Genomic DNA, 24,427 nt, shown 5'->3' with positions numbered 1-24,427 from the left:
GGCGAGAATAAAGTGGAAATGTTGACTTTGTTCTCGACATATAGTTTGTTTTTTTCTTCCCAGTATAGCTTAGCTTGAAGCAAGATCCATATTAATGCAGTTTGCCTAAATGATGGTTCAGCTGGTAAAGATGTCATCACCAAGTTGCACTTGTATTTTATTTTAATTTGGTGAATACTGTGTAATGCACCTGGGCTTGAAGTAATAGTGCAACTATCAGTAATAATACTATTATTTATTTTATTGTTATTATTTATTAGTTTAAATATTATTCAGTTTAATGATGATAAAGTTGTTTAAAAAGTCACTTTAACATGTCAGTGGACAGAGATTGTTAACATTAACAGAAAGTGTAGTTGGTTTACAAAAAATATTTACTATTTATTCCTTTTCTAAGACATATTCGGTGCAATACAATTTTTGACAAGCACTTCTGGATATTTTACTAAGTCTAAATGCCTCTTTGTATGTTTGAAAATATGTTGTCAAAATTAGTTTGTTTTTGCAAAATTTGTTCAATAAAAAGGTTCTATATTTTGACTGCATCTGTCATGCAATGTGATACCTTCTCCATTAGTGCCACCCCCTTGAAAACTATCACTTTATGGGGCAATGCAAAACTGTATGAATACTTGTGTGCACATTAAAATGTTTTTTTTTTGTACAATGTTCAATACTCTTGACAGTGGAATAGGTTATTCTTAGCCAGTAATTACAGTGGAAAATGTGGTTAACATCCACTCATGCATGGGGAAAAAAATACCGTCGAATACCGTGAAACCGGGATAATTTAGAAAAATACCGTGATATAGAATTTTGGTCATACCGCCCACCCCTACTCACAGTGCTAATGGATAGTGGGCATATGAGTTACCTCTGAGGTAGAGAGGGGCTGGCAAAAGGGCAAAGCAGCTTGGAGATGCCAAAAAGTGCTCACTAAGTGCTGTGCGTGCGAACGCTAATCTCAGAGCCAATTTTTACCAGATTCTCCAGTAGTCCCATCCCTTCAGGCAGTTGAGCACAAGTATAAGATAAAAACTTTATATATAAGATATATATTTTTATAACATATCTGTATAAGATGTATTATCTTTAAATTGGTTACATTTCTTTTGTTTTCCAATTGGAACACAAGATGGTGAGGTGACTTGCTAATGTTTACACTGTGTCAGTAGCAGGATTTGAAACCCCATCCTCAAGGTCTGAAGTTGCAGGTCTAAAGACTTAACTACTACACCATATTGCCTGCCAATAATATTAGCCACTGAAATAAATAAATAAATAAATAAATATCCTACAAATGACTAACATATAAAAATGTTTTGTTAATGTATTATTCATATTTTAACATGGATAAAAATACTACCTTATAATTATAATAGTAATAATAATCTGCTTCCCCATAAAAACATGAGAACTAAGAAGAAATAAATGTAAAAAGAACATGAACATCAAATGCAGAAACAGTAACATATTAGTACTAAGCATACTAATGTCTAAAGTAACACTCAAACCCATGTGTGAAAATGTGTACTTCCTCTGGTATAAATAACATGGTGCAAACAAACATTTCATGTTTAATAGTCTCAGAGAGGAAGACAAAATTCAGGTTGTAATCTTTCAAACTAAGCACCAGTTTCATACCAACGATCTTTTATGATGTAAACAGAGTACACAATCGTACCTCAATATGTGACAGGTAAGCATATTACTAATTTGTTTTCTCTATATATTATTTTTTGTATTTCTAGTAATTGGTTTAATGATGAAGACATACGTGAAAGGTGTATTTTCAGAATAAATTTAACTGAATATTAATTGAAGTGATTACAGAAGTTACTATAGTGCATTTGCATCTTCCTGAAATTACCTTTAAAAAAATAAAATCAAGATTGTGCTACGTAAAACTTATTTTAACCAGCTGCTCAAATATTTCACTTAGTTTTGTTTTTATAAACAACAGCATAAAAGAGAAGTCTGATTCAAATGTCTATCTTGTTTAAACTAAACTTTTTTAATGCAATAAACCTTAAAAAAAATTACATTTACTAATGCAGTTTTAATTGCTTACTTTCAGTCTTTTAAAATGAACTGTTCTCTTCAAGACTACTTTAATTGATAGTTTTCTTATGTTCAGCTGTACACATGTAATCATATTAATTATAAAATCACTAACAATATCATTAAAGACTTTTCTAATTAAACTAAAACTTCTCTTTAATGTAAAAAAAGGAATATAAATCTGTTGAACGACAGAAATGAATGCAGCAGAAAACAAACTTGTTAGTGCAAGCATTGTTACAGAAAAATAGAAAATTAATGGAAACAAACAATTTAGAAAGGTTTTAAAATAAAACGATTTTCAGAATCTTAATCACAAATGAACATTTTAAAATGTTGTATATTATCAAATAATTTATTTATTTGTATTAAATGGTATAGATTTTATAGCCTAAGTAGACCCTAGTTTTAAAAAGGACTTTAATTCATCACAAAAATTTAAACAGTTAATAATTTTGACGTATGAAAATAATTCATTACAAAGTGCACCTCATTTCTTGCACACAACACATCAGTTTAGCAAAGCTGTGCTCACTACTGTTGTGGTGTTCCTGTTTACTTAGTGGTGAAATCAGTTATTTTAAGCAATGACATTAGCATGCTGAAGAGAGAAGAACATTGTTGTCTATTATTGCTAAAAAAGAAACCAGCTACTGTAAACTTTAACAGCTATATACTCGGGGTTAGAGAACATTTAGGGGATATTTGTTGTTCATTTATTCCTGTTAATAGGAAGTTTTAAATTACAACAAGGAATTGTCCTTGAATAGGTATAAGTTATAAAGATTTTCTTGTCTTGTCATAACAAAAAAAATTAAGAAACAGCTACAAAAAGATTATATGTAATGTGGGAAAAATGTGTATGTTTCTAAATTAATCAAAGGTATAAAAAAAGAGACCTGTGATTATGCTTCTTATGGCTTGGTTTACTTAGTATCTGTTGCACTTTCTGTCTCTGAGACAGCTAAAAAAAGATAAGGAACACAAGCCCTGGTTTATCTGCTTTGCCTTTGGAACAATTCTTCGCTGTTTATGCATGGTCTGCAATCGGTGCATATTATTGGTTTTCTTTTCTACTGGACTCAGTACGATAAGCTATTCAGTCCTAGAAAAGTGTTTGGACAAAGTATTGTTTAGAACAGGATTTTTTTGGTTGCATTATTTTAATCCATCAATGGTTTATTTCCAATCTGTCATTGAAAATAAGGTTCAATGAGTTATTTTCTTTTTTTTATAGCTACTGATTCTATATCACTCAATATTTATTGGTTTTGGGTTGACTGAATATGGAGACCAGGTCATCTGTTGCTACACTCCATCATTGTCCTGTCAAAATACAGTCTGAGAGGTAGGGTAAGAAGAAAAAGCAGTGGATGTTTTGCTGTGGCTTCATGCTGCTTTTACATTCATTGAGCCATCTGCATTCAAATGTAGAAGGGTAACGTGCCAAATCGCAAAGATAGTTAAAACCTACATCACAGAATAATTTTACCTTAAAATTATGTAACAAGATGCTTATGCCATTCATAGCAACTGTTGAGTGTTGGTTGCATAAATGTGTTGTTTTCAGTTATCCATGGCCAACACAAATAGTATGACTAAAAAGGGAAAGAAGGGATAGTGAGCATTAGGAAACTGAAACAGTTTCCAAAAGTGAACAAAACAGCACACCCAACAACATCCTTGGCTCAGCATTTTTCTAGCCTTCATTCAATAACTGCATAACAAAACAAATGATAACAAACAAAGCATGGCTTCATTAAGAGACATTAGATAGTCCTGCATTTTCTACATCACTACCACATGGCAGACTTCTTAGACAACAGACTCTGAAATCAGTCTAGATTTGTTTTTTTAATATATCATATGGACTGGAAAGGAGAATAATAAAGGCATGGGTATGTTTCATTTTAAGAGTGTGGTGTATCATCATCATCACTAGTTTAATGGTCAATTTCAGGCTTGGCCCAGGCTAAAGTTTTGTTCTCCAAATCTGTTTTCATTGTTCTCTGCAGTTGTGCAAATCATCTAGGTTGAGATCTTTCATATCATCCAACACCACATTCTAAACATCTCCTCAACCTCTGCTTTGGTGTTTCTCTTCACCTAGTAATGCTTTTCCTTTTGCTCCATATTGCGAAACTTCTTTAGTCTGATTTTCCTTAGCCCAACATCTACTGAAACCACACATCTTTTACTTAACTCTTTATTTATCTTCCTCTCTCTAACACTCCACACATCCACCTGATCATTCTTATATTTATTCTTTCTCATTTTAATTTGTTACCTTTTTACTGACCACAATCAAAACCATCAGAGCATGCTATTCCTCACACAGCTGTAATAAACTTTTCCCTTCAAGGCAAAGGGTTCCTTTAGGAGTCAGAATGGGGGATAACTTCAGGAATTTTCTCTATGAACCTCTTACTGTTGCTAACACTGTACCTGTGCCTACTACATTATCTACAAACAAAGATCACTCTTGCTGCATGCAGACTACCCTTCACACTTCTACATCCTTCATGCAGCCATTTTCAATAGCCCATACACTGTGCTGAGTTTATCCCAACACATCTACTACAGGGCCATGCACCCACTTCTTCCACGAATCCTCTCTCTTTGCCTTCAACCACCTCCCTTGTCTTTTCTTGCATTAACCTTGAGCCATATTTCCCATTTTCCCTATTTCTTTGTAATTTGTCAGTCCAACAGCAGACTACTTCTGTTGTTTTCAATTATATACAGTATTTTTCATTGCTTACTACTTGCTATTAACAACTGAGGCTCCTGAAACTTACACTGTTGTGGACAGGTTTCAGCAAATTCTCCTCTTTGAATTACCAGACTTTAAACTTTAATACATTCTTCCTTTTAAAAATACATACTTTTCTTCATGCATCTGACTAAATGTGTCTGTCCTAAAACCAAGCGATGCAGGAATATACAACCTTCTCCAGGGATCACCTTCACATTTTTCACCATGACCCAATCAAGTCTCCTCATTCATACATAGTCTTCTGTTACTTCTTACACCACCACATTCACACATTACAAACTTGTTTTCCTCCTTAAGATTGTTGTTGAACACAACAAATTCAATTTGATTATCAAAATCCTGAATCCTCTCACCCTCAACATTTCTGGCTCTGAAGCTAATGTCCATGTGGACTCCTTCCTAACAACTAGCACTAACTCCAATATGTCTATTCAAGTCACCCACAATTACAGTCCTTTGCCATGAGGTACCCAAGATATCTCAATCAACCTGTCCCAAAACTCTATTCATCGCTTCTGCCATTGTGGAGCTTATGTCAAGATTATATTCATCAGTCACTTACCAACAATTATTTTATCAGCTGGAACACGTTTACTCATGTTCTTCACCTCCACCACTTTCTTTACCTATTTCCAAGTCAGAAAAATCTTTACTAACATTATTACCACTAAGCACTCTTACCTTTCTATCTTATCTCCTGTATGTAACACATATCTGCACTGCTTTTGTTCAGCACCTTCAATCACTTATCCAATACTCCCAATATTCCAAGTTACAATCCCTACACTATATCCTGCAATGCATTTTCTTCATTTTACTTGCTACCAAAGCAGCTTCTACAGCTTTATGTTTTAAGTAGGGAAGTGCCAACACAGTATTATAGACTATACCCACCCATTATTCATTTTCATCTTTGTATCTCATCACCAAGGAGGCATTAGAGTTAAGATTTTTCAAGGATAGATGCATTTCCTAAGACCAACGTTCTTTAGTTGCCTTTACTGCATGCAAATGGGACTGCAACCTTATTTAATCCCCAGGAGTTAAAATGTGTTGTGCACAGGTGAAACCCCATCTTGAAAGATTGCTCACTTCATCTACCACATTTAACTGGTGTCCATTTTATCTTAAGGCAGCATTCTCTGGTGCTTTTCCTGACTACGGTCTACCACAAGCAAACACCAGCACTGGGCTAAATGAAAATTTATGAAAATTTCTTGAGGCATTGTTTATTGTTGCTGAGGGCTTTAAGAACCACACACCCAAATTTCAACTGTATAACATTTGCTCCACCAGGGTGGCCAAGTGTCACTATATACTGTGATCTAAAATGTTTGCCATCTGCTGTCTTCTCCTCTTCTAGGGTAGTCTGCTCACATTTCAGTATTCCTTTGCCCTACTTACAAGAAAGGATTAAAGTGTAAGGAGCCTGTAACAGAAGTAGCACAGAGCTGGACAAAACAGGCAGAAAAGGAAAAATTAATAGATTTTAATCTCTAGACTGGAAAATGTTCAGAGATTCCTCATCAGATTTTATGGATAAGCAGCTATCCTTATAAGATAGTTACTGTGCAAAATAAGTAGACAACTGTGTGCCCACATAAAAATTTGCTCATTCCCTAATAAGAAACCAAAGATCACGTATAACATTTGTAATTTACTTACCCCTTGCACTAATACATTTCAAGTCAGTGATATAGAAACATACAAGAAGTGCAAGTATGAGCAGAGATGAGCTGGAAGCTGAATATAGCAGTGCTTGTGATGCATGGATAATGTGGCAGGGCATAGAGATTCTTGCTAACTAATGTCTTTGCAATTTCATCACATTTTCTCTACTAGATAAACCTACAGTTTTCTACACTTGCTTATATCATGACTACAGATTCTCTCATTCAAGCTCAGTCTTTCTAAAGCAGCTCGTCTTGAAGGAAAGTTGTAAAGTTTTTCTAAAAACATGTAGCAGACAATAAGCTGATGTTTTTTTAAGACATTTTTAACAACCTGTTAAGAGAATCAATGGGTCCCATCAGACAGTTTGGACCACCTCAAGTTTGCTTATCACCACAACTGGTCTAAAGTGAATGCAATATCTTTTGCACATTGTACTCTGGACATGCGACAATACGGATCAAATGAACTTTTTACACTAGCGCAACTAAATAATAATAAGACTAATATGTCACAATATGGATTTGTGTACTATTTGTTATTAATTAAATGAGGTATTAAATTACACTAATTTAATAAGTACAAAGACTTGGGTTTAGATGCCACAATTTCCATTTGGATTTTGGACCTCCTAACTGGCAGATTCCAGGATTCTCAGACTTGATAGCATTACCTTTCCCAGAGTGATTTTTTGAGGTATCCTGCCTCCCCAACCCCAGGTCCTTGGTCACCAATGAATGTGTTGCAAGCTGCAACAATATCAAAATTTCCAGCAAAGATCATGTTTAAAGAGTATACTTGAACTGCCGAGTTCTGGGTACTATACAATATTAATGCACCATTCATCAAGTAGTTTAAATACAAAGCGAAAGAAATAAAATGATATTCATGCTTGTAGGTTAAAGAACTGAGAAATGATAATGATACACCATAATACTGCACTATGTATTAGCAGCTAACCTAGAAACACTTTCATTTATACCAGCATAATTTGGCAACAAAAAGTACTAGACAGAAACTAAAAATAACAGAGGAATCAGACCATTGCAAGATCCTTAGCTCACCTACAAATTAGTTTTGTATAGACAAGAAACTTAAAGAGAAATCTTTGGACGTTGGAGGAAATCCATAAGAAGGTAGTGAGATTGTTCACTAAGGATGTTAAAATTTAAATCATTTCGTAACATTTTAGCGTAAAAAAAATCAGAAACATATAAACACACAGAATTCATAACTCATTGTCAGTGTAATGCAGCGCAAAATTGGCAGATTTAATTCTCCACGTATTTTTGTATTTTCTGCCGAGCGCAGGAAGATAACGTGGACTGCATTGTGGGACAATACAAAATCTGACATCACGATAATATTCACCAAAATGATCAGTTTTTGCTATTATCACAATAGTGTATAAAATGTGATAATATTTTTTAAAACATTAATACCATTGAAATTATTTGACCATGTTTTATATTAAAACAAAACATAAACTATTGTCATTAAAAATATCACTATTTCAGATGTTTTAAACCAGTTGTTTTAATTTAATCAGATTCTATAAACAAACATAAATAAACCACAAATAACTCATACGAGCTACATTTACACATAGTTTTTAATAACCATAAACATAAAAAATGTGTATTTTTAACAATATCAAAACACCTACATCCATCCATCCATCCATTTTCCAACCCGCTGAATTCGAACACAGGGTCACGGGGGTCTGCTGGAGCCAATCCCAGCCAACACAGGGCACAAGGCAGGGAACCAATCCCGGGCAGGGTGCCAACCCACCGCAGGACACACACAAACACACCCACACACCAAGCACACACTAGGGCCAATTTAGAATCGCCAATCCACCTAACCTGCATGTCTTTGGACTGTGGGAGGAAACCGGAGCGCCCGGAGGAAACCCACGCAGACACGGGGAGAACATGCAAACTCCACGCAGGGAGGACCCGGGAAGCGAACCCAGGTCCCCAGGTCTCCCAACTGCGAGGCAGCAGCGCTACCCACTGCGCCACCATGCCGCCCAAACACCTACATAAAACACTTAAATATACAACTGTTCACATTTAAATATCTAAAATATATACAAATGATCAGCAGTGATTTACATCTCTTCATGAAGAAATAAAGTGCTTCTGGTCTCTTTCTCCTGTGTGTATTCAACTACTTTTTTTTTTTTTAATGAATCGAAATTTAAGATGTCAATATACAGTACTTATTTTCTTCCAGTTCAAGCTGTGACCTCTGATGGGAGACAGTGTTCCCCATAAGCACTTCAGTTTCTCTGATGGTATACTTTTTGGTGGAATACATAAAAGCTTCTTGGCAATCTTGGCAACATAATGTAGCTCTGATCTGTGGCTCTTCCACAATATCAGTTGATCCACTTGTGGTTGAGTGGATGGCAATGAATAATAACTGAAATGTATGAGACTTGGAATCCAAGCAAAACATGCTTATTCTCTGTCTCTGCAACTACTAATTACGCATATATAATTAAATTTAGCATAGTACGTTTGATTTCAATTGTGGAGTTCGGCCAGATAGTATTTAAATGGTATTGCCTATCCAGAAGCCCCTTTAACACAAAGTTTATCTGTAAATCTTCAGAAATTAATTCACACATTTGGGATGGCCTGAATGCAGGAACACCACTATGCTGGAAAACTACTAACGTTACAGGTTTATATCTGTAACACCCTGTACACTTTGTGGCTTTAGAAATGTTTTGTCTCTCTATTTATTTTTTTTTTTTTAAAGTTGTTCAGCATTTTGTGCGTGTTCAGTTGATGCATGAAGGTTTCAACCAAACCATAAATCTACTCTATATATATAAAATCCTAAGGCTAAAAGTGCAACGATTTCATGTGTCGTTTTTATGTCACTTTTTTGTCACATTTTAAATCTGGCTTATTTTAAAACCTACATATATATGCTTGGTATCATTATTTTCAGAATTTATTGAACTTTAATGGGATGTTGTTAGATTTTCAGATTCTTATTCCGCTTTTAAATTATAAACTAAAAAAATATCAAGAACTCACGTCCCGCGAGATGAGAGTTTGTGCCAAGAGATTTAACCACGCCCGGGGCCGGAAATAAAAAACAAAGAGTAGGACAGCTGCTGTGCAGGCATTTAAATGTTCAAAGCGCCGCACGAGATGCAGATCACACAGGCACTGCAACAGCAATTCAGCAGCTGATTGAGCAAAGAAGTGGTAAAAAAAAAAAAAAAAAATTCTTTTCCATTGTATCACTGTTTAAGAGGGGGTTTCGGAGGAGCGACCGCGTCTCTTTGGGGTGCATTTAGCTCCCATTTTCACAACGCGAGCATAAAAGATGTGAAGTGGCCGGGGAGAGGGGTGTTGGTGAGCGAAGTGAGCAGAGGGGAACCCCCTAGTATGGCTATACATGGGTAATATTCAACTAGGTTCAGGGTTTGAAATTCATTTTTGAAATGAGGAGGGAAATACACCTTAAAATTTAACCAAAGGGTGGATTTCAGACTCAGTGAAAATGAAAATGTGCTGGGGGTCAAAAACCCCCAGTTTAAAAGGCACTTTGACAATATTATTGCAGGCATTGTTTTAATGTCACAACTTATTCTATCTGATGTTTACAGAAGAGTATTATTTCTACTATTTTAACTTTAAATAAATATTTGTTTAATTTTACACGTAGACATTTCCAATCATGTTCTTCAGCCAAAAGGCCAAGCTTAAAAAAATCTAAAATTAACTGAAAAAACACTACTAGTACTTTTTATTTTTTCATCCATACAATGCTGTTTAACTTGTTAGAATTAAGAGAGTATAATTTTATGCAGGTTTAACACAGATGAGCGTTCAGCAAGGTTGTACATATGAATGTTGTTAATTTGATATATTTAGGTAAAATGTACTTTGCTTAGTGCAATATAGTGCAAACTGATTAGCACTGCCACTTTACACAACAGAGTACTATTTCTAATCCAACACCTGATTGTCTTTGTGGCATCTGCATGTACCTGTGTGTTGCAGTTTTCTTCTGGGTATTTCAGTTTTCCTTCCACATTCTCAAAGGCTTGCAGGTTTGATATATTGCTCCCAGTGTGAGTGTGTGTGCATAATTAAACCCTGTGATGGACTAGTACCTTGTCCAGGCAAATTTCCTGGATAATGTCCAGTACTGGCAGATTTAATTCCCCACAGATATTTGCTCCCTGCACCACTGAAATGGAATAAGGAGTTTTGAGACTGAATATGAGCCAATTTATACTTCAGCATTATAGGTTTCCAGTGTTTAAATGGCATTTTAAAACTTTTTTCCAGATGTTTTTCAGGGATTTTTCAAACCTTTTCAAAGAAGTGCTTTGAAGGGGAAAATATAATAAGTACCATGATAAGTGATAGTGTCTTTATGATATATACAAAAACTTATTCCTACACTTAAAAAAAATGTATACATTTATCACTGCACAAAGATAATGCCTGCTGTTATCGCTGCAATATCATGCACGCACAGGCTCTGTTTGGAGACAGCTGGTGAAAAAGAGGTTAACTAAGCGTGTAATCAAGTGACAAGAATTACACAAACAATATATTCATATGCATTGACTAAGGGATACATTTATTCAACCAGTCTGGGGTCACAGAAAGCCAGTGAATATCGTAACAGCATTGGGTGTTCAGTTATTTTGAAACAGTGTGATCTGGAGGCATAGTAGCCAAAGTTCATACCCAAGGTTTTGGATTGGTAGTGGAAAAAGGTACCTCATTTAGGGAACATGAAGGACTAAATGTATTTTCTTAATTGAGAAGTATTGCTGACACATTTCTAGTATTCAGAGTTAAAACAGGTAATCATCCACAGTTAGGCATGCTCACTAACACCGATCAATCCAGAAATGTACAGGCTAAACGTGAAAACTTCCTACAGTTGTAATGTGCTGTGAGGCAGGAATGATAGCTCTACACTACCACTCTACCTTTTTACGGTGAAACATCTGTATTAAATTAACTCTATAATCTGATTAAAACAATTTATATACCTGTAACATTTGTTCATTTAACCTGTTTGTAAAGAGCTGTCAATAGATGACTGAAGCATGCATGTGCATGACACTGGCTTTTTTCCCCCCTTGATTCACTCCTGGCTTACCCAGGAAGGGGCAGTGACTTCCTGTGAAAATAAAGCTGCAAAATCAGACTTTTTGCTTTTCATTAACCAGCTTTTTACGTGTGTCACCATTCATTTCAATAGAACAAGTGTTTGGCCGAAAACAATCACAAACTGCTGCATGGAGGAGTTTACTAAAACAATTCTCAGATGTGAATAGCATCATTGAAAATAATTGCAAATAACTTCACAAGCAGATGAGTGTTCTGGTCTAGCACTAAAATGCTAGAATAATGTTAGATATGAATGAGCCCTATGACTTTATTCATTTGCCAGTGAACATATTTGCTTAGAGATTACCATGAACTGCAACCAAAGCCAAAGGACATTTCCAAGAGACGATAAAGGAATGTAAAGGTAATTGTGGTATCAAAGGGAAGGGGGTCCTACAAAGTCCTCATTTTTATTTTTTAGTGTCCCACTTTTCAGAGTCATAATGTTAGTACCCACATGGCAGTACTATAGATTTTTTTTTTTTTTTTTTAGTTATCCTTGACTGTTGTTCATCTTTGTGTGTGTCACTTTATCTTTCACGTTCAGTTTTAAAAGGTAGTCAGTCTATCACAAATATTTAGAAGAAATTAGTATTACAACTGTCTAAGCTTCATCAATCTGAAGCTGCATGCTCTGGTCACAAGCAACTGCAACAAGAAAGTTAATGAGCTTAATGAAACAGACAAAGAAAACTAAAATTAATTAATTAAAATTGTTTAAAAATGGACATTAAATATTATTTCAATAAGCATTATGTATTAATACGTATTTACGTATTTCATATTTATTTTTGTTGTTTCTAAATAGTTACATGTTTTGTTTTCATGTATTTTCTGTTTGGCTGTAATTATCTACGAAGTGTTTAAAAATGCCTCCATTTCTTGATCCTTGTGGGTGAAACTACAAGAGGCAGGGCTTGCCTGATGTCTTGGCTGCTGGGTCCTCCTCCTGGCTTTATTTTCACAGCCAAAGTCGAGATCCAGCAGCCAAGCATTCCGCTATGGTTAGAGTTTGTGAGTATTTGTTTCTGGTTATTTTTTGATCTCTTGCTTACATCTTAAAGATTTTGATTCAGAACTGTGTATTGGGACATTGCCTGCTATGGATTGCCTTTTTAGGTGTATCCTTTTGGCTACTTTCATGCTTTGCAGCATTTGCTTGTATTTTTTTCTATTTTATTAATAAATCTCTAGTACATAAAGATTCTTTATTGCCCTACAAGTCGATATTTATGGTTAATGTTTTACTTGTGGGGCTTTTTGACACTATTTTGGGATGTTTAGGTTTATTTTTGAACTTCCAAAAGCCTAGAGCAAACAATTGGAGCTGTGATTAACCCCACTGGGTTATTATAATCCACATTCTACACATGTCCGGTACCCATTTATAATGTCAACACATGCAAAATGTGTGAATTTTTTGCCAGAACACTGATTCTTGCCATATTTTAATATAAAAATCCATAAATCTGGGATATGTAAAGTGCCATTGTCTTAATCAAAATAAGTGTGACTTGGAATCAAGACCATCTTTTTAGCTGAGGGCAGGTAAAACCTGCCTTTTGTAATTCTCATTGTCCGAAGCAATCCGCAATCGCTCAGCAATCCTCAGAAAATGATAGCAAATAACATTAAAGGGCACTTTCCTTCTGTATCTCTCAAGGAATGAGTACTTCCACAGTAAGCTCTCATTAGCCTGGGTCTGCAAACTTCAATTCAATGTTTGTAGGAAAGGATTTCTACCTTGCGCATGATACTTGTTGGTAAAGGCTCTGGCTTTCCTGTGACCCTGTTGTGGATTAGCGAGTTTAGAAAATTTGGCATGATGTATTTTTTTATTCTTTGATACAGGATTTTAAAAGCTCATGTCTATCCTAAACCCTGGTATGACTGAATAAACTCTAAACCTTATTTTGTCAGTGGAGAGTCATGGGGAAGCTGCAGCATATTCAGGCATCGAGTACAAGGCAGGAACATCACCTAGGCAGCAGTTCTTTGTATTTATTGGATGGTATTTTGTTTCTAAATGAGCCTGTCCTATTAACAGAAACCCCAGTTAAACTTAGAAATGTTACTTTTCAACATAACTCCTGTAGTAGTAAAATATTTATTATATCGTTCAGAAATCTTTTCAGTGTCACTCAGATAGAAATGTTTTTCTTGCTTGTACAACCATAATAATAATAAAAATAATAAATAAATGGTGATCTAAATGTTGCTATTTCTATATCAATGTATCAATGTAATTTCTGTATCAATGATACTTACTGGTCAACATTATGACATATTATGATAGTATTTGTATGTACCCTGTAATGGAGTGGTATCCTGCCTAATATTAATTTGTGCTAGTTGCTCTCAGGAAGGTGTGGGAGGTTGTGGGAGGGTTGTACAATTTGTTAAGGCAATAAATAAATTGCCTTCACATGTGCTAGTAGAAATAACAATTTATGAAACAAAATAATAAAAAAAAAAAAATAATGATTTACAAAAAAAAAAGATCTACACAATATGTGAAGAATGATATGCATCAGCATATCTGAGCAAACCATTACAAATACAGTGGAAAGCTTAGATGAATATATGCTTGAGCACGGTAAGTTATTATCTTAATGTGTATACCAAATCTAATAGGAGTTTGATTTCTTAATTTTCTCTTCACATCCTACCATACGCTGACTCCCATGACTCGTGAAAAATAAACTGTTGATGTTTGAGCAGGCACAAAATTGGCTCACTACTGGTGAAACCTTTTAAAACTTTTTTACAGATGAATCTACAATTGCTCTTAGAGAAATTTCAGTACAGCTATACTAAAATCATATATTTTTTGACCTAAAAGAAGCCTCATTCATAGCTAAAGGTGCCATATTTCATGGGTCCTTCTACTTTCACAATGAAAACCTACTCTACACAGTGACGCTGGCAGTGCACTTTATATTCCAAGTTTTTAGGAAAACAATGCAGTACAATTACAGTTGAGTTTCTATACTTTTTTTTAGCTAAATAAAATAATTGGAACACCCTTTTTTTTAACTAACAAAGTTTTATTTAACGAATGTTTTTACTAATTGCATTCATTTATACTTATCTGCACACAGAGTAATGTGCAATTACTGGGAACTAAAGGATTCAGATACCACTTGGCTCTTATAGTACTGAAACAATGCATGGCACCTCTAGCATTAATAAGGCTTGATCAATTGAAGTTATTTTTTAAAACAATTTTATTATTGATTTAAGTAAATTATATTTTATAAGTAAATTGTTCAATTCATTTAAATAAGTTAAACTGTCAGTAAGTAGAAGAGTGAAAATTAGTAGCATCTCTAAGTTACTTTAAGTAAAAGTGTTGAAGACTCACTGTTCTAAGGTTGCAGACTAACTTTATTTTCACAGAAACTTCTTCTGTGTTGCAATTTGTTTTGTGGAGAAGCAGAAATAAAGAAAAAGGAGGGAGGGGAGCCTGGCAACCAAAGAACAAAAAAACTAAGCATATTAGTATATTAGCACACCCACAACCTGGGAATTTTAATTATGTAATGGAATTTACTTACTTCAATTAATGATACCCAAGCTCATTCAAGCAAGGAACTGTGAGATGTCCTCCACTTTAATAGGATTGAGGGTTGGACCTTGCGGTGAATTTCAAATACGCTGGGGAGTCAATAAGTGTTCTGTGTAATTTTTCTGTGCTTAATGATTTATTGGATTTTTAAACCTTGTGCTCTGTTTTTTTAAACTTCACCACTGGATTGTGTATTGACACTTTGTTTGCCTTGGATTGCATTTGCTGGCAACTCCTGAAAAACTTTTGTAGTTTAATTTGCACACTAAACCTTTTTATTTTATTAAGATCCTAGTTTTTTACCATGGTATGACGGTGCAGGTCGGCTCCATGCTACTGTGAGGGATGGCCGGCCAAATATTCCGGTCCACACCTCCAGGCCACCAGATGGAGCTCTCCCAGCAGCATGGAAGGTCCCCAAATTCCAGCAGGGCATTATGGACATTGTAGTTGTTATAAACAACCCTGAAGGATACCATGGGGACCACCAGGAGCCGCTGTAGGGAGGCTTACAGAAGGCTACGTGCCCTATAACCCGGAAATGCGTCATGGTCACATGACCGGAAGGAATGACATGCTTCCGGGTTGAAGAAAAGGACTTTTAATCTGACCTGGAAGTGATGAGGACTTATGGATTGTTGGGATGGAACCACTTCCGGGTCAGGGACTATAAAGGACTCTGGGAAACCCCAGACGAGTGAGCTGAGCTGGGTGGAAGGGTCGCAACGCGTCTGGGAGTGGAGGATTGATTATCGTAGTGTGTATTGGTGATTATTTATGAGTATTCGTGGAGAGAAGGGTGCTTGGTGCACATTATTATTATAAAATAAATAATAATTGGACTTTTATCTGGTGTCTGACGTCTGATCTGAGGGTTCAAGGGGACGACAGTGCCTCTATCTTTCACAGTGGCGTAGTCTCGGCAGGACTCTCTGGCCGTCGGTTTGGCAGAGGACCTGAATTTAAAAAATTTCTGTGGACAGAGAACCCCAAGAAGACAGCGTCAGGACGCACAGAAAAGCTCACTACACTCAGTGGGCTGCGCTGCAAAGTAGAAAGCCTCATTCAACATCGGTACGTGATGGGGAAGAAGTCTAGGAAGAAGATTGGGTGATCCCCAAAGAAACAGACCCTAGATGATGCCACGAGTATGTGGACCTACCTGACGGGAAGCGAGGAAGACCAGGCAATGATTGAAGCCGAGAGGGCCCGAGCGTTACGGCAGCGGGATGGCTGCCGGACATCGGACTACCTATATGAACTTAAAACACGTAGTCAAGGTTCAGAGGTAGATGCCGGAAAAACGCCCGATGTGCCAGGACTTTATTGTAATTATTTTTCAGAGGCCTGTCTTCTCGTTTCTGACGACGAGTCAGAGATCTATTTCCCACCTAGGCAAGATGGCCGTGATGACGAGGAGTCTAGCCCACCTGGGAGTCGAAAACAGGGGATCCTATTCGACGAGAGTAGTCACGTGGACTATCCCGGAGCAGGCTGGGGAAACCAAAAGGACTACAAAGGATCACCTGACCAGGCTGGAGTCCTTTCATTCGCCAAAACAGGACACGTGATCGCTCCCACAGGATTGTGGGAAGGAGAAGGTCAGCGTCAGTCCATAGGTGAGGTCGTCATTTTCCCAATGGAACGGAGCTCCCTGAAAGGGAAAGGGGAGGCAAACGAAGCAGTGCCAGCCGTAAATAAAGGTAATGAGGGACGGGATATGATTGATCGGTCCGCCGCTAAATTAGAAAAGGCGGACCGCAGCCGGCCAGTGGCACCACCCCGACCCTCTAAAATGCGAGACTCCAATTCCCAAGAGCCCGTGCGCAACCCAACCGAGCACGTGACTGGAGCGGACTTCCCCATTGGCTCCTGGCCGGAAGGTAAGGCAACTGAAGATTTTAGCCTGCCTCAGGCCGACTTAAATGACTTTAGTGGTCTAAGGGATCTCGAGAAGTTACTCGAGCCCGTAAACAGTTTCTTTCAGGGATTAGACGAGCTGAAGAAACTAGTAGAGGAGCTGGGAGCAATGGCTGAGGCGCCACTGAAGGGACTGATGGAATACCTACGGCGACTGGGTCGAGAGGCTCCAGTTATGATCGATGCAGTGGTACAGGTGAGTCCAACCCGTACCGTACAATATAAAGGGACACAGTGTGATCCAGCTACGCAGTTAATAAGTTGCGGGTGTCAAAGCACTGTGCGCCCAACAGTAGAGTGTGGAACGGTAACTGAGTGGTCGTGGGAAGGACCGATTGAGTCGTGGCAGCTGTATGAGACAGCTTCTTGGAGCGATGCGGACCTCAAGACCCCGATCCACGCTATAAGGGAGTTGTCGTTGGTAACAGAAGAGGCAGGAGAAGTGCCAGTCAAACCGGAGCAGTTGGAAGGTACTGTCTCTCAGGGCGATGTGGTGCTGAAGACGCCGCCTCTGAATAAAATAAGGTCAACGGGCGTACAAACAGCAAAGGGACTCTCTTCTTCCAATAGAGAGACCCAAACTGTGTACAAGCCCCAGAGTAAGCAGGATATCCCCAAAATAAAACGCGGGTCTCCTGACAAATCGGAGAGAAGGGCGGTGTGTACCGAGGCGGCCATAAAACCTCCCTTGGCGGAAAAAAGGGTGGAGTTGACAGAGTTCCCGCAATGTTTCCAGTCTCGCGGAGGAAGACAACCAGGAGGGCGACGTCTTTGCTATAACTGTCATCGGCCGGGCCACATATGGCGAAGTTGTCCTCGGAGGACAGGGGATCGGAGGGACAACCGATACACCGTTCCCCCTAGGTTCTCTGGGGAGTCTAGACAGCACAGCCAAGGCCCGACTGATGGGTTCTCATGGAAGAAGACGTCCCTCGCGGGGCTAGCCGTTCCGCTCCGCCCCAGTGGTCTTCGCTAAGGGGAGGGAACTGTGAGGGATGGCCGGCCAAATATCCCGGTCCACACCTCCAGGCCGCCAAATGGAGCTCTCCCAGCAGCATGGAAGATCCCCAAATTCCAGCAGGGCATTATGGACTTTGTAGTTGTTATAAACAACCCTGCTGGATACCATGGGGACCACCAGGAGCCGCTGTAGGGAGGCTTACAGAAGGCTACGTGCCCTATAACCTGAAAGTGCGCCATGGTCACATGACTGGAAGGAACGACGTACTTCTGGATTGAAGAAAAGAACTTTTAATCTGACCCGGAAGTGATGAGGACTTATGGATTGTTGGGATGGAACCACTTCCGGGTCTGGGACTATAAAGGACTCTGGGAAACCACAGACGAGTGAGCTGAGCTGGGTGGAAGGGTGGCAACACGTCTGGGAGTGGAGGATTGATTATTGTAGTGTGTATTGGTGATTATTTATGAGTATTGTGGAGAGAAGGGTGCTTGGTGCACATTATTATTATAAAATAAATAATAATTGGACATTTATCTGGTGTCTGACGTCTGATCTGAGGGTTCAAGGGGACGACAGTGCCTCTATCTTTCACACTACATATACCATCTGGGAGCCTCTAGAATCCACTACTGTCCATAAAGTAACCAAGGATGAGCCAGGTAAAGGAGGACATTATCATAGCAAGGTGTTGTGGGGTACAAAATCTGTAAATTTTGTTCATTTTCATTATATTTTGCTCAAGCCAAACAAGATGAGTTCAAATGCAGGACACTTGTATAGGCATTTTAACATTAAAAGTATATCCTCTTCCCGACTTATACCTCACCTTTAAAACAGTTGTTCAAACAAATTGCTATATTGGTTTACAGCCTAGAAAAGAAAGACATGCCAGTAGTAACAGGCAACATCAAAAAACTTTATTATTTGGGAAAAGGATAGATTAAAGAGTTTGAGCAAAATTCATCTATCATAGTGACAGCCAGCCAATCAGATGTATGCAATAATCATGTGTTGTGAAACCCCCGACATAAAATTTTATATAAATATGCCTCGTCTGAAGAGTGACATTAGGAAAGAAGAAGAAGAGAAAGAGAAAAGGAGAAAAGAACAACATCAGAGTAGGGTGAGAGCGACATCAAAAGTGGGCGTTAGCAACGGGTAGCTGTTTTCATCTGATCAATGGCAAAGTATCTCATGAACAACTATGCGTGCTAGATCACAAGCCGCCTAGGACGTTCATCCATGTCATCTTTTAACTTTTTGTAAGCTTATTCTAAAGACTTTATATATCCAGATTTTGCTATCCACATTTTCTTTTGATGCTTTTCTTTACTGGTATTATTATTCCTGTAATAAATACCATACTGCTTTTAACTTTCTAAGCTTTTTCTTCATGTCTAGAGTGACTGAAGTAATAAGGTAGATTTTCTTTGAGCACCTGGTGCAGCTTGAGGTTTTCCATTACCTCTGTGCTGCGAGGTTTATTGAGCTGCGGACGAAGAGCTCTGTCCAGTAATGAACAGTGTGTTAAAGTAAAACATTCACTGGTTAATAAATGGCCTATAGCCAGAGATGCTGAGTCTTTGTATGTTTGAACATATTCTTGAAGACGAAAGGTAATATTTAGGTCTGAGATATATCTAAGACATCACATGTTGTTCAAGCCTATGATAAGTAAATCTCTTGGAGTACAAGGGAAAGCGGACTCTGCATGTGTTATTCATACGGTACTTGTGTGGGTTAAAGTGCTAAGGAATACGGTGCATGTGTATAAGTCTCTCATACGGTACTTTTGTGGTTAGGGTCTGTGTGTCTGCGTATATCTAGAGTTAGGTCCATAAATATTTGGACAGAGACAACTTTTTTCTAATTTTGGTTCTGTACATTACGAACCATGAATTTTAAATGAAACAACTCAGATGCAGTTGAAGTGAAGACTTTCAGCTTTAATTCAGTGGGGTGAACAAAACGATTGCATAAAAATGTGAGGCAACTAAAGCATTTTTTTTAACACAATCCCTTCATTTCAGGGGCTCAAAAGTAATTGGACAATTGGCTCAAAGGCTATTTCATGGGCAGGTGTGGGCAAGTCCGTCGTTATGTCATTATCAATTAAGCAGATAAAAGGCCTGGAGTTGATTTGAGGTGTGGTGCTTGCATGTGGAAGATTTTGCTGTGAACAGACAACATGCGGTCATAGGAGCTCTCCATGCAGGTGAAAGAAGCCATCCTTAAGCTGCGAAAACAGAAAAAACCCACCTGTGAAATTGCTACAACAATACGAATGGCAAAATCTACAGTTTGGTACATCCTGAGAAAGAAAGCAAGCACTGGTGAACTCAGCAACACAAAAAGACCTGGGCATCCACGGAAGACAACACTGTGGATGATCGCAGAATCATTTCCATGGTGAAGAGAAACCCTTTCACAACAGCCAACCAAGTGAGCAACACTCTCCAGGGGGTAGGCGTATCAATATCCAAGTCTACCATAAAGAGAAGACTGCATGAAAGTAAATACAGAGGGTGCACTGCAAGGTGCAAGCCACTCATAAGCCTCAAGAATAGAAAGGCTAGATTGGACTTTGCTAAAGAACATCTAAAAAAGCCAGCACAGTTCTGGAAAAACATTCTTTGGACAGATGAAACCAAGATCAACCTCTACCAGAATGATGGCAAGAAAAAAGTATGGAGAAGGCGTGGAACAGCTCATTATCCAAAGCATACCACATCATCTGTAAAACACGGTGGAGGCAGTGTGATGGCTTGGGCATGCATGGCTGCCAGTGGCACTGGGACACTAGTGTTTATTGATGATGTGACACAGGACAGAAGCAGCCGAATGAATTCTGAGGTGTTCAGAGACATACTGTCTGCTCAAATCCAGCTAAATGCACCCAAAACTCAAAACATACAGCCAAAGCAACCCAGGGGTTTATTAAAGCAAAGAAGTGGAACATTCTTGAATGGCCAAGTCAGTCACCTGATCTTAACCCAATTGATCATGCATTTCACTTGTTGAAGACTAAACTTCAGACAGAAAGGCCCACAAACAAACAGCAACTGAAAGCCGCTGCAGTAAAGGCCTGGCAGAGCATTAAAAAAGAGGAAACCCAGCATCTGGTGATGTCCATGAGTTCAAGACTTCAGGCTGTCATTGCCAGCAAAGGGTTTTCAACCAAGTATTAGAAATGAACATTTTATTTCCAGTTATTTAATTTGTCCAATTACATTTGAGCCCCTGAAATGAAGGGATTGTGTTAAAAAAATGCTTTATTTGCCTCACATTTTTATGCAATCGTTTTGTTCACCCCACTGAATTAAAGCTGAAAGTCTGCACTTCAACTGCATCTGAGTTGTTTCATTTAAAATTCATTATGGTAATGTATAGAACCAAAATTAGAAAAAAAAGTTGTCTCTGTCTAAATATTTATGGACCTAACTGTATGTATGTGTGTGTGAATCTTAATGTGTAACAGTAGACCAACCCAGCAACAAACTTGACGAGTACACTTACACTTGAAGAAAATAGGCAAAGGGTAAGTAGAGTGAAATACCATGATAATACACAAGGGGTAGGTGTAACAATACTCAAGTGCTTTTTTCAAAATAACTATGAATAGTGTTCAAATAATGTAGTGCCATCTTCATAAATAAATAAATAATCCATTAAAAACAGTGACGGTCTTTGAGATAAAATCCAGCATTAAAACAAGAGTAAAAACAACAGTCATCTGGGTCCGTTATGTTCCATTAGACAAGCCCAGCACAACTTCATCTTCGTCTCTCCGGCAAACCCACTGCTTGTGCAGCTGGTGGTGACACCAGCAGCCACAGGCCTCACCACCTGACCTCCCATCTTAGCTACATCAAGTGGCTCCAGCCAGACCGCCTGGGGTCAGTTTTCCTCCCATCATCCTTCACACTCCCTTGTTGTACCTCGGATCCCTAGGGTAGGACTCCACCTCAATCGCCCCCACTCTACCACAAAAAATTAGTGGAGGCAAACTGCTCCAAGAGCGCTTATACTTTGCTCCTCTGTGGGGCCAATGACCATGATACATCTTCCACACTAACTGCCTGGTTTGTCTTGTCTCTTCACCAGATGCTGTTCTCATAGTTCTCTGCTGCTGCTCTCATATATAGTTCATTCTTCATCTCTTTTTCCCTCAGTCCCATGCAGGCCTCTCTTATGCTGCCTCTCCTATTGGAGTGCAGGTGTGAGACGGCACTCCCTCCGTGGCAGTGATGAGGCACCTGACTGAAACTCACACTAGCACGTGCATACTCAATCAACCAAGCGCCTCCATCACCTCTGAAGAAGAGTGTGATTGTGCACACCGACCCCAAAATTGGAGTTTGCACATTGCGGGCCATGATTACTTGTATAAAATCTACTCAAAGTCATGGACCATCTGTCACACATGGTACTAGCTGGGGCTTTGATATTCTTTTCCCACTCTAGTGGGCATTTTAAGAGATATTTTCAGACTCTGTGTGCTGAGGACCCCGAAGTTCATAACAAAATGATCTTCTTAAAGCGAATAAACATTCAATTTCAAATAGAGTAATTAAAAAGGAACTATGGTTTTTGAAAGAATCATTAGCAAAGGTGGATAGATATTTCCAAAATTACTGTGAAGCCCTGAACACTGTCCCCAATCATTTAATTAATTATATTTAATCACTTAAATGACCTGGAAGATGATTACAATTTCTTTTTGATTTGGATAATGTTGTTATTGCCTGGGTTAATATATGGTACCTTTTAGACAGATATGGTGTTAGAGACATTGAAAGCTGACAGAAATCTTCCTGTTTCACCGCAGCTAAGCTAATATGCACCACCGCTGCTATTATACCTGTGGCCGCCCCAAATCTCCGGTATTCACCACCATCTCAATTCAATCTGTCCCGTTGCTGACAGAGTGCAAGGAGGTTGCTGTTAATCTTCTACTGCCACAGTGTTGCCTGGGGAAAGTCATTACATTTAAGAGGAGAGTACACCTATACAAAACACATCGTTTATTTTTTTTCCACAGTTTCCTTGACCAAGCCTGGAAGTGATCTGCTAACCTTATCAACCCCATTCGATAGCCTAAAAGATGCCAATTGCTGCCCAGTCACTCTTGGTGGGAGGTGTCATGCCTGCTTCCAAGTTAAGACCACTAGGTGGTGATTTGCCTCCCCACCTGCATTGCTGGAACCATCAGGAGGTTGCAGCTAAATACACATCTCACTTGCCCTGATGGTACCATTAGGACATGGTACCAGACTGCCTATCTCAGCCTGGATTTCTCCACTGGCTGAGGTTCAAATTCTTCTTTTATGTTTATTTTAATCATTTTGATCCTTTTGTTTATGTTGATATTGGTTGTGTGTATTATTTGCATTACTCTTTGTTTCTTTATATTATCTGTGTATATAATGATATGTGCTTCCTGCAGTTCCTGCCAGTTCATTTAAATACGCTAGGAAGTCAATCAGTTTTGACCATTTTGCTCTTTTTTTTTTTTAAAGGAAACTTTGCCATTGGATGGTTTCTTGGGATGCTGTTTGCTTGGATTGTCTTACTGTTTTAGGCAACTCCTTTTGTCTTCTATGCTCCATGCTGCTTCATTCTTGTTCAAGAGCATTTTCTTTTAAAAAATATTTTTTTTTAAAGATCCAACCTTTGCCCTTACATCTACTTGGTGTTTGGTGGGCAATTCAGAGTATTGCAGGACTCTTTAGTGCCTTTAACTCCATTTTCATAATAATCAGTATGTTACAAAAGAAATAAACTAAAGATTACTTTACCTTGAATTTGCTGTGTAGCAGTTGGTGAAGACCTCAAAGATTAATTTGCTGCATTTCCCCGTTTCCCTACAACTTGTTCTGCAGATACGATAGTCATCTTTAATTAATTTCCCCTCAACACTTTTCAAAAAACCAAAATAAGACCATATTTCAAACTTAGTCCTCTACGAAGGGTGAAGGAGCTTTGAACTATTGTCACTGCCTTTCTCCACAGATATATTAAAAGTGCTTGATGACAAATTTGCATGCTAAGCATGCATTATTACATAATTTTTAGCAAACACTTCACATCATTTTTAACACAAACTTTGTTTTTTAAAAAAACACAGTAATCAACATTGGGTATAGCAATAATCAAAATATAAAGCATAGTAACTGTATAGTAACTGTCAGTTATTTGAATTTCACATTGGTATATTGTAAAAATCAGTAACTGTTTCAACCCTCATCTGGAATGACCTCTAGCAAGAGAGGATGACTCTGCTAAACATTCCTTGTTTAATGCTA

The 24,427-nt window shown here is 38.1% G+C and overlaps 2 protein-coding genes and 1 long non-coding RNA gene across 18 annotated transcripts in view; 2 read left to right on the top strand and 1 right to left on the bottom strand.

Moving 5' to 3' along the window:
• Positions 1-24,427, top strand: part of LOC127527422 (uncharacterized) — a 370,860-nt gene that overhangs the window by 14,872 nt on the left and 331,561 nt on the right. The gene's annotated exons all lie outside the window — the stretch shown is intronic.
• The window catches only part of caska (calcium/calmodulin-dependent serine protein kinase a), a 664,459-nt gene that overhangs the window by 324,455 nt on the left and 315,577 nt on the right, over positions 1-24,427 (bottom strand). The gene's annotated exons all lie outside the window — the stretch shown is intronic.
• LOC114650250 (probable G-protein coupled receptor 82) overlaps positions 1-24,427 on the top strand; it is a 48,384-nt gene that overhangs the window by 3,341 nt on the left and 20,616 nt on the right. The window contains exon 1 of one of the 2 annotated variants that reach the window (XM_051926131.1): positions 1,594-1,699. The exons of the other annotated variant lie outside the window; for it this stretch is intronic. The gene's annotated coding sequence lies outside the window, so the exon portion shown is untranslated. Of the gene's footprint in view, positions 1-1,593; positions 1,700-24,427 lie in introns of those variants that run through there. 2 annotated transcript variants of the gene reach the window in all.

This window comes from Erpetoichthys calabaricus, chromosome 4, assembly GCF_900747795.2.
Source record: "Erpetoichthys calabaricus chromosome 4, fErpCal1.3, whole genome shotgun sequence".
NCBI lineage: Eukaryota > Metazoa > Chordata > Cladistia > Polypteriformes > Polypteridae > Erpetoichthys > Erpetoichthys calabaricus.
This window is presented reverse-complemented; position numbering and strand designations above follow the sequence as displayed.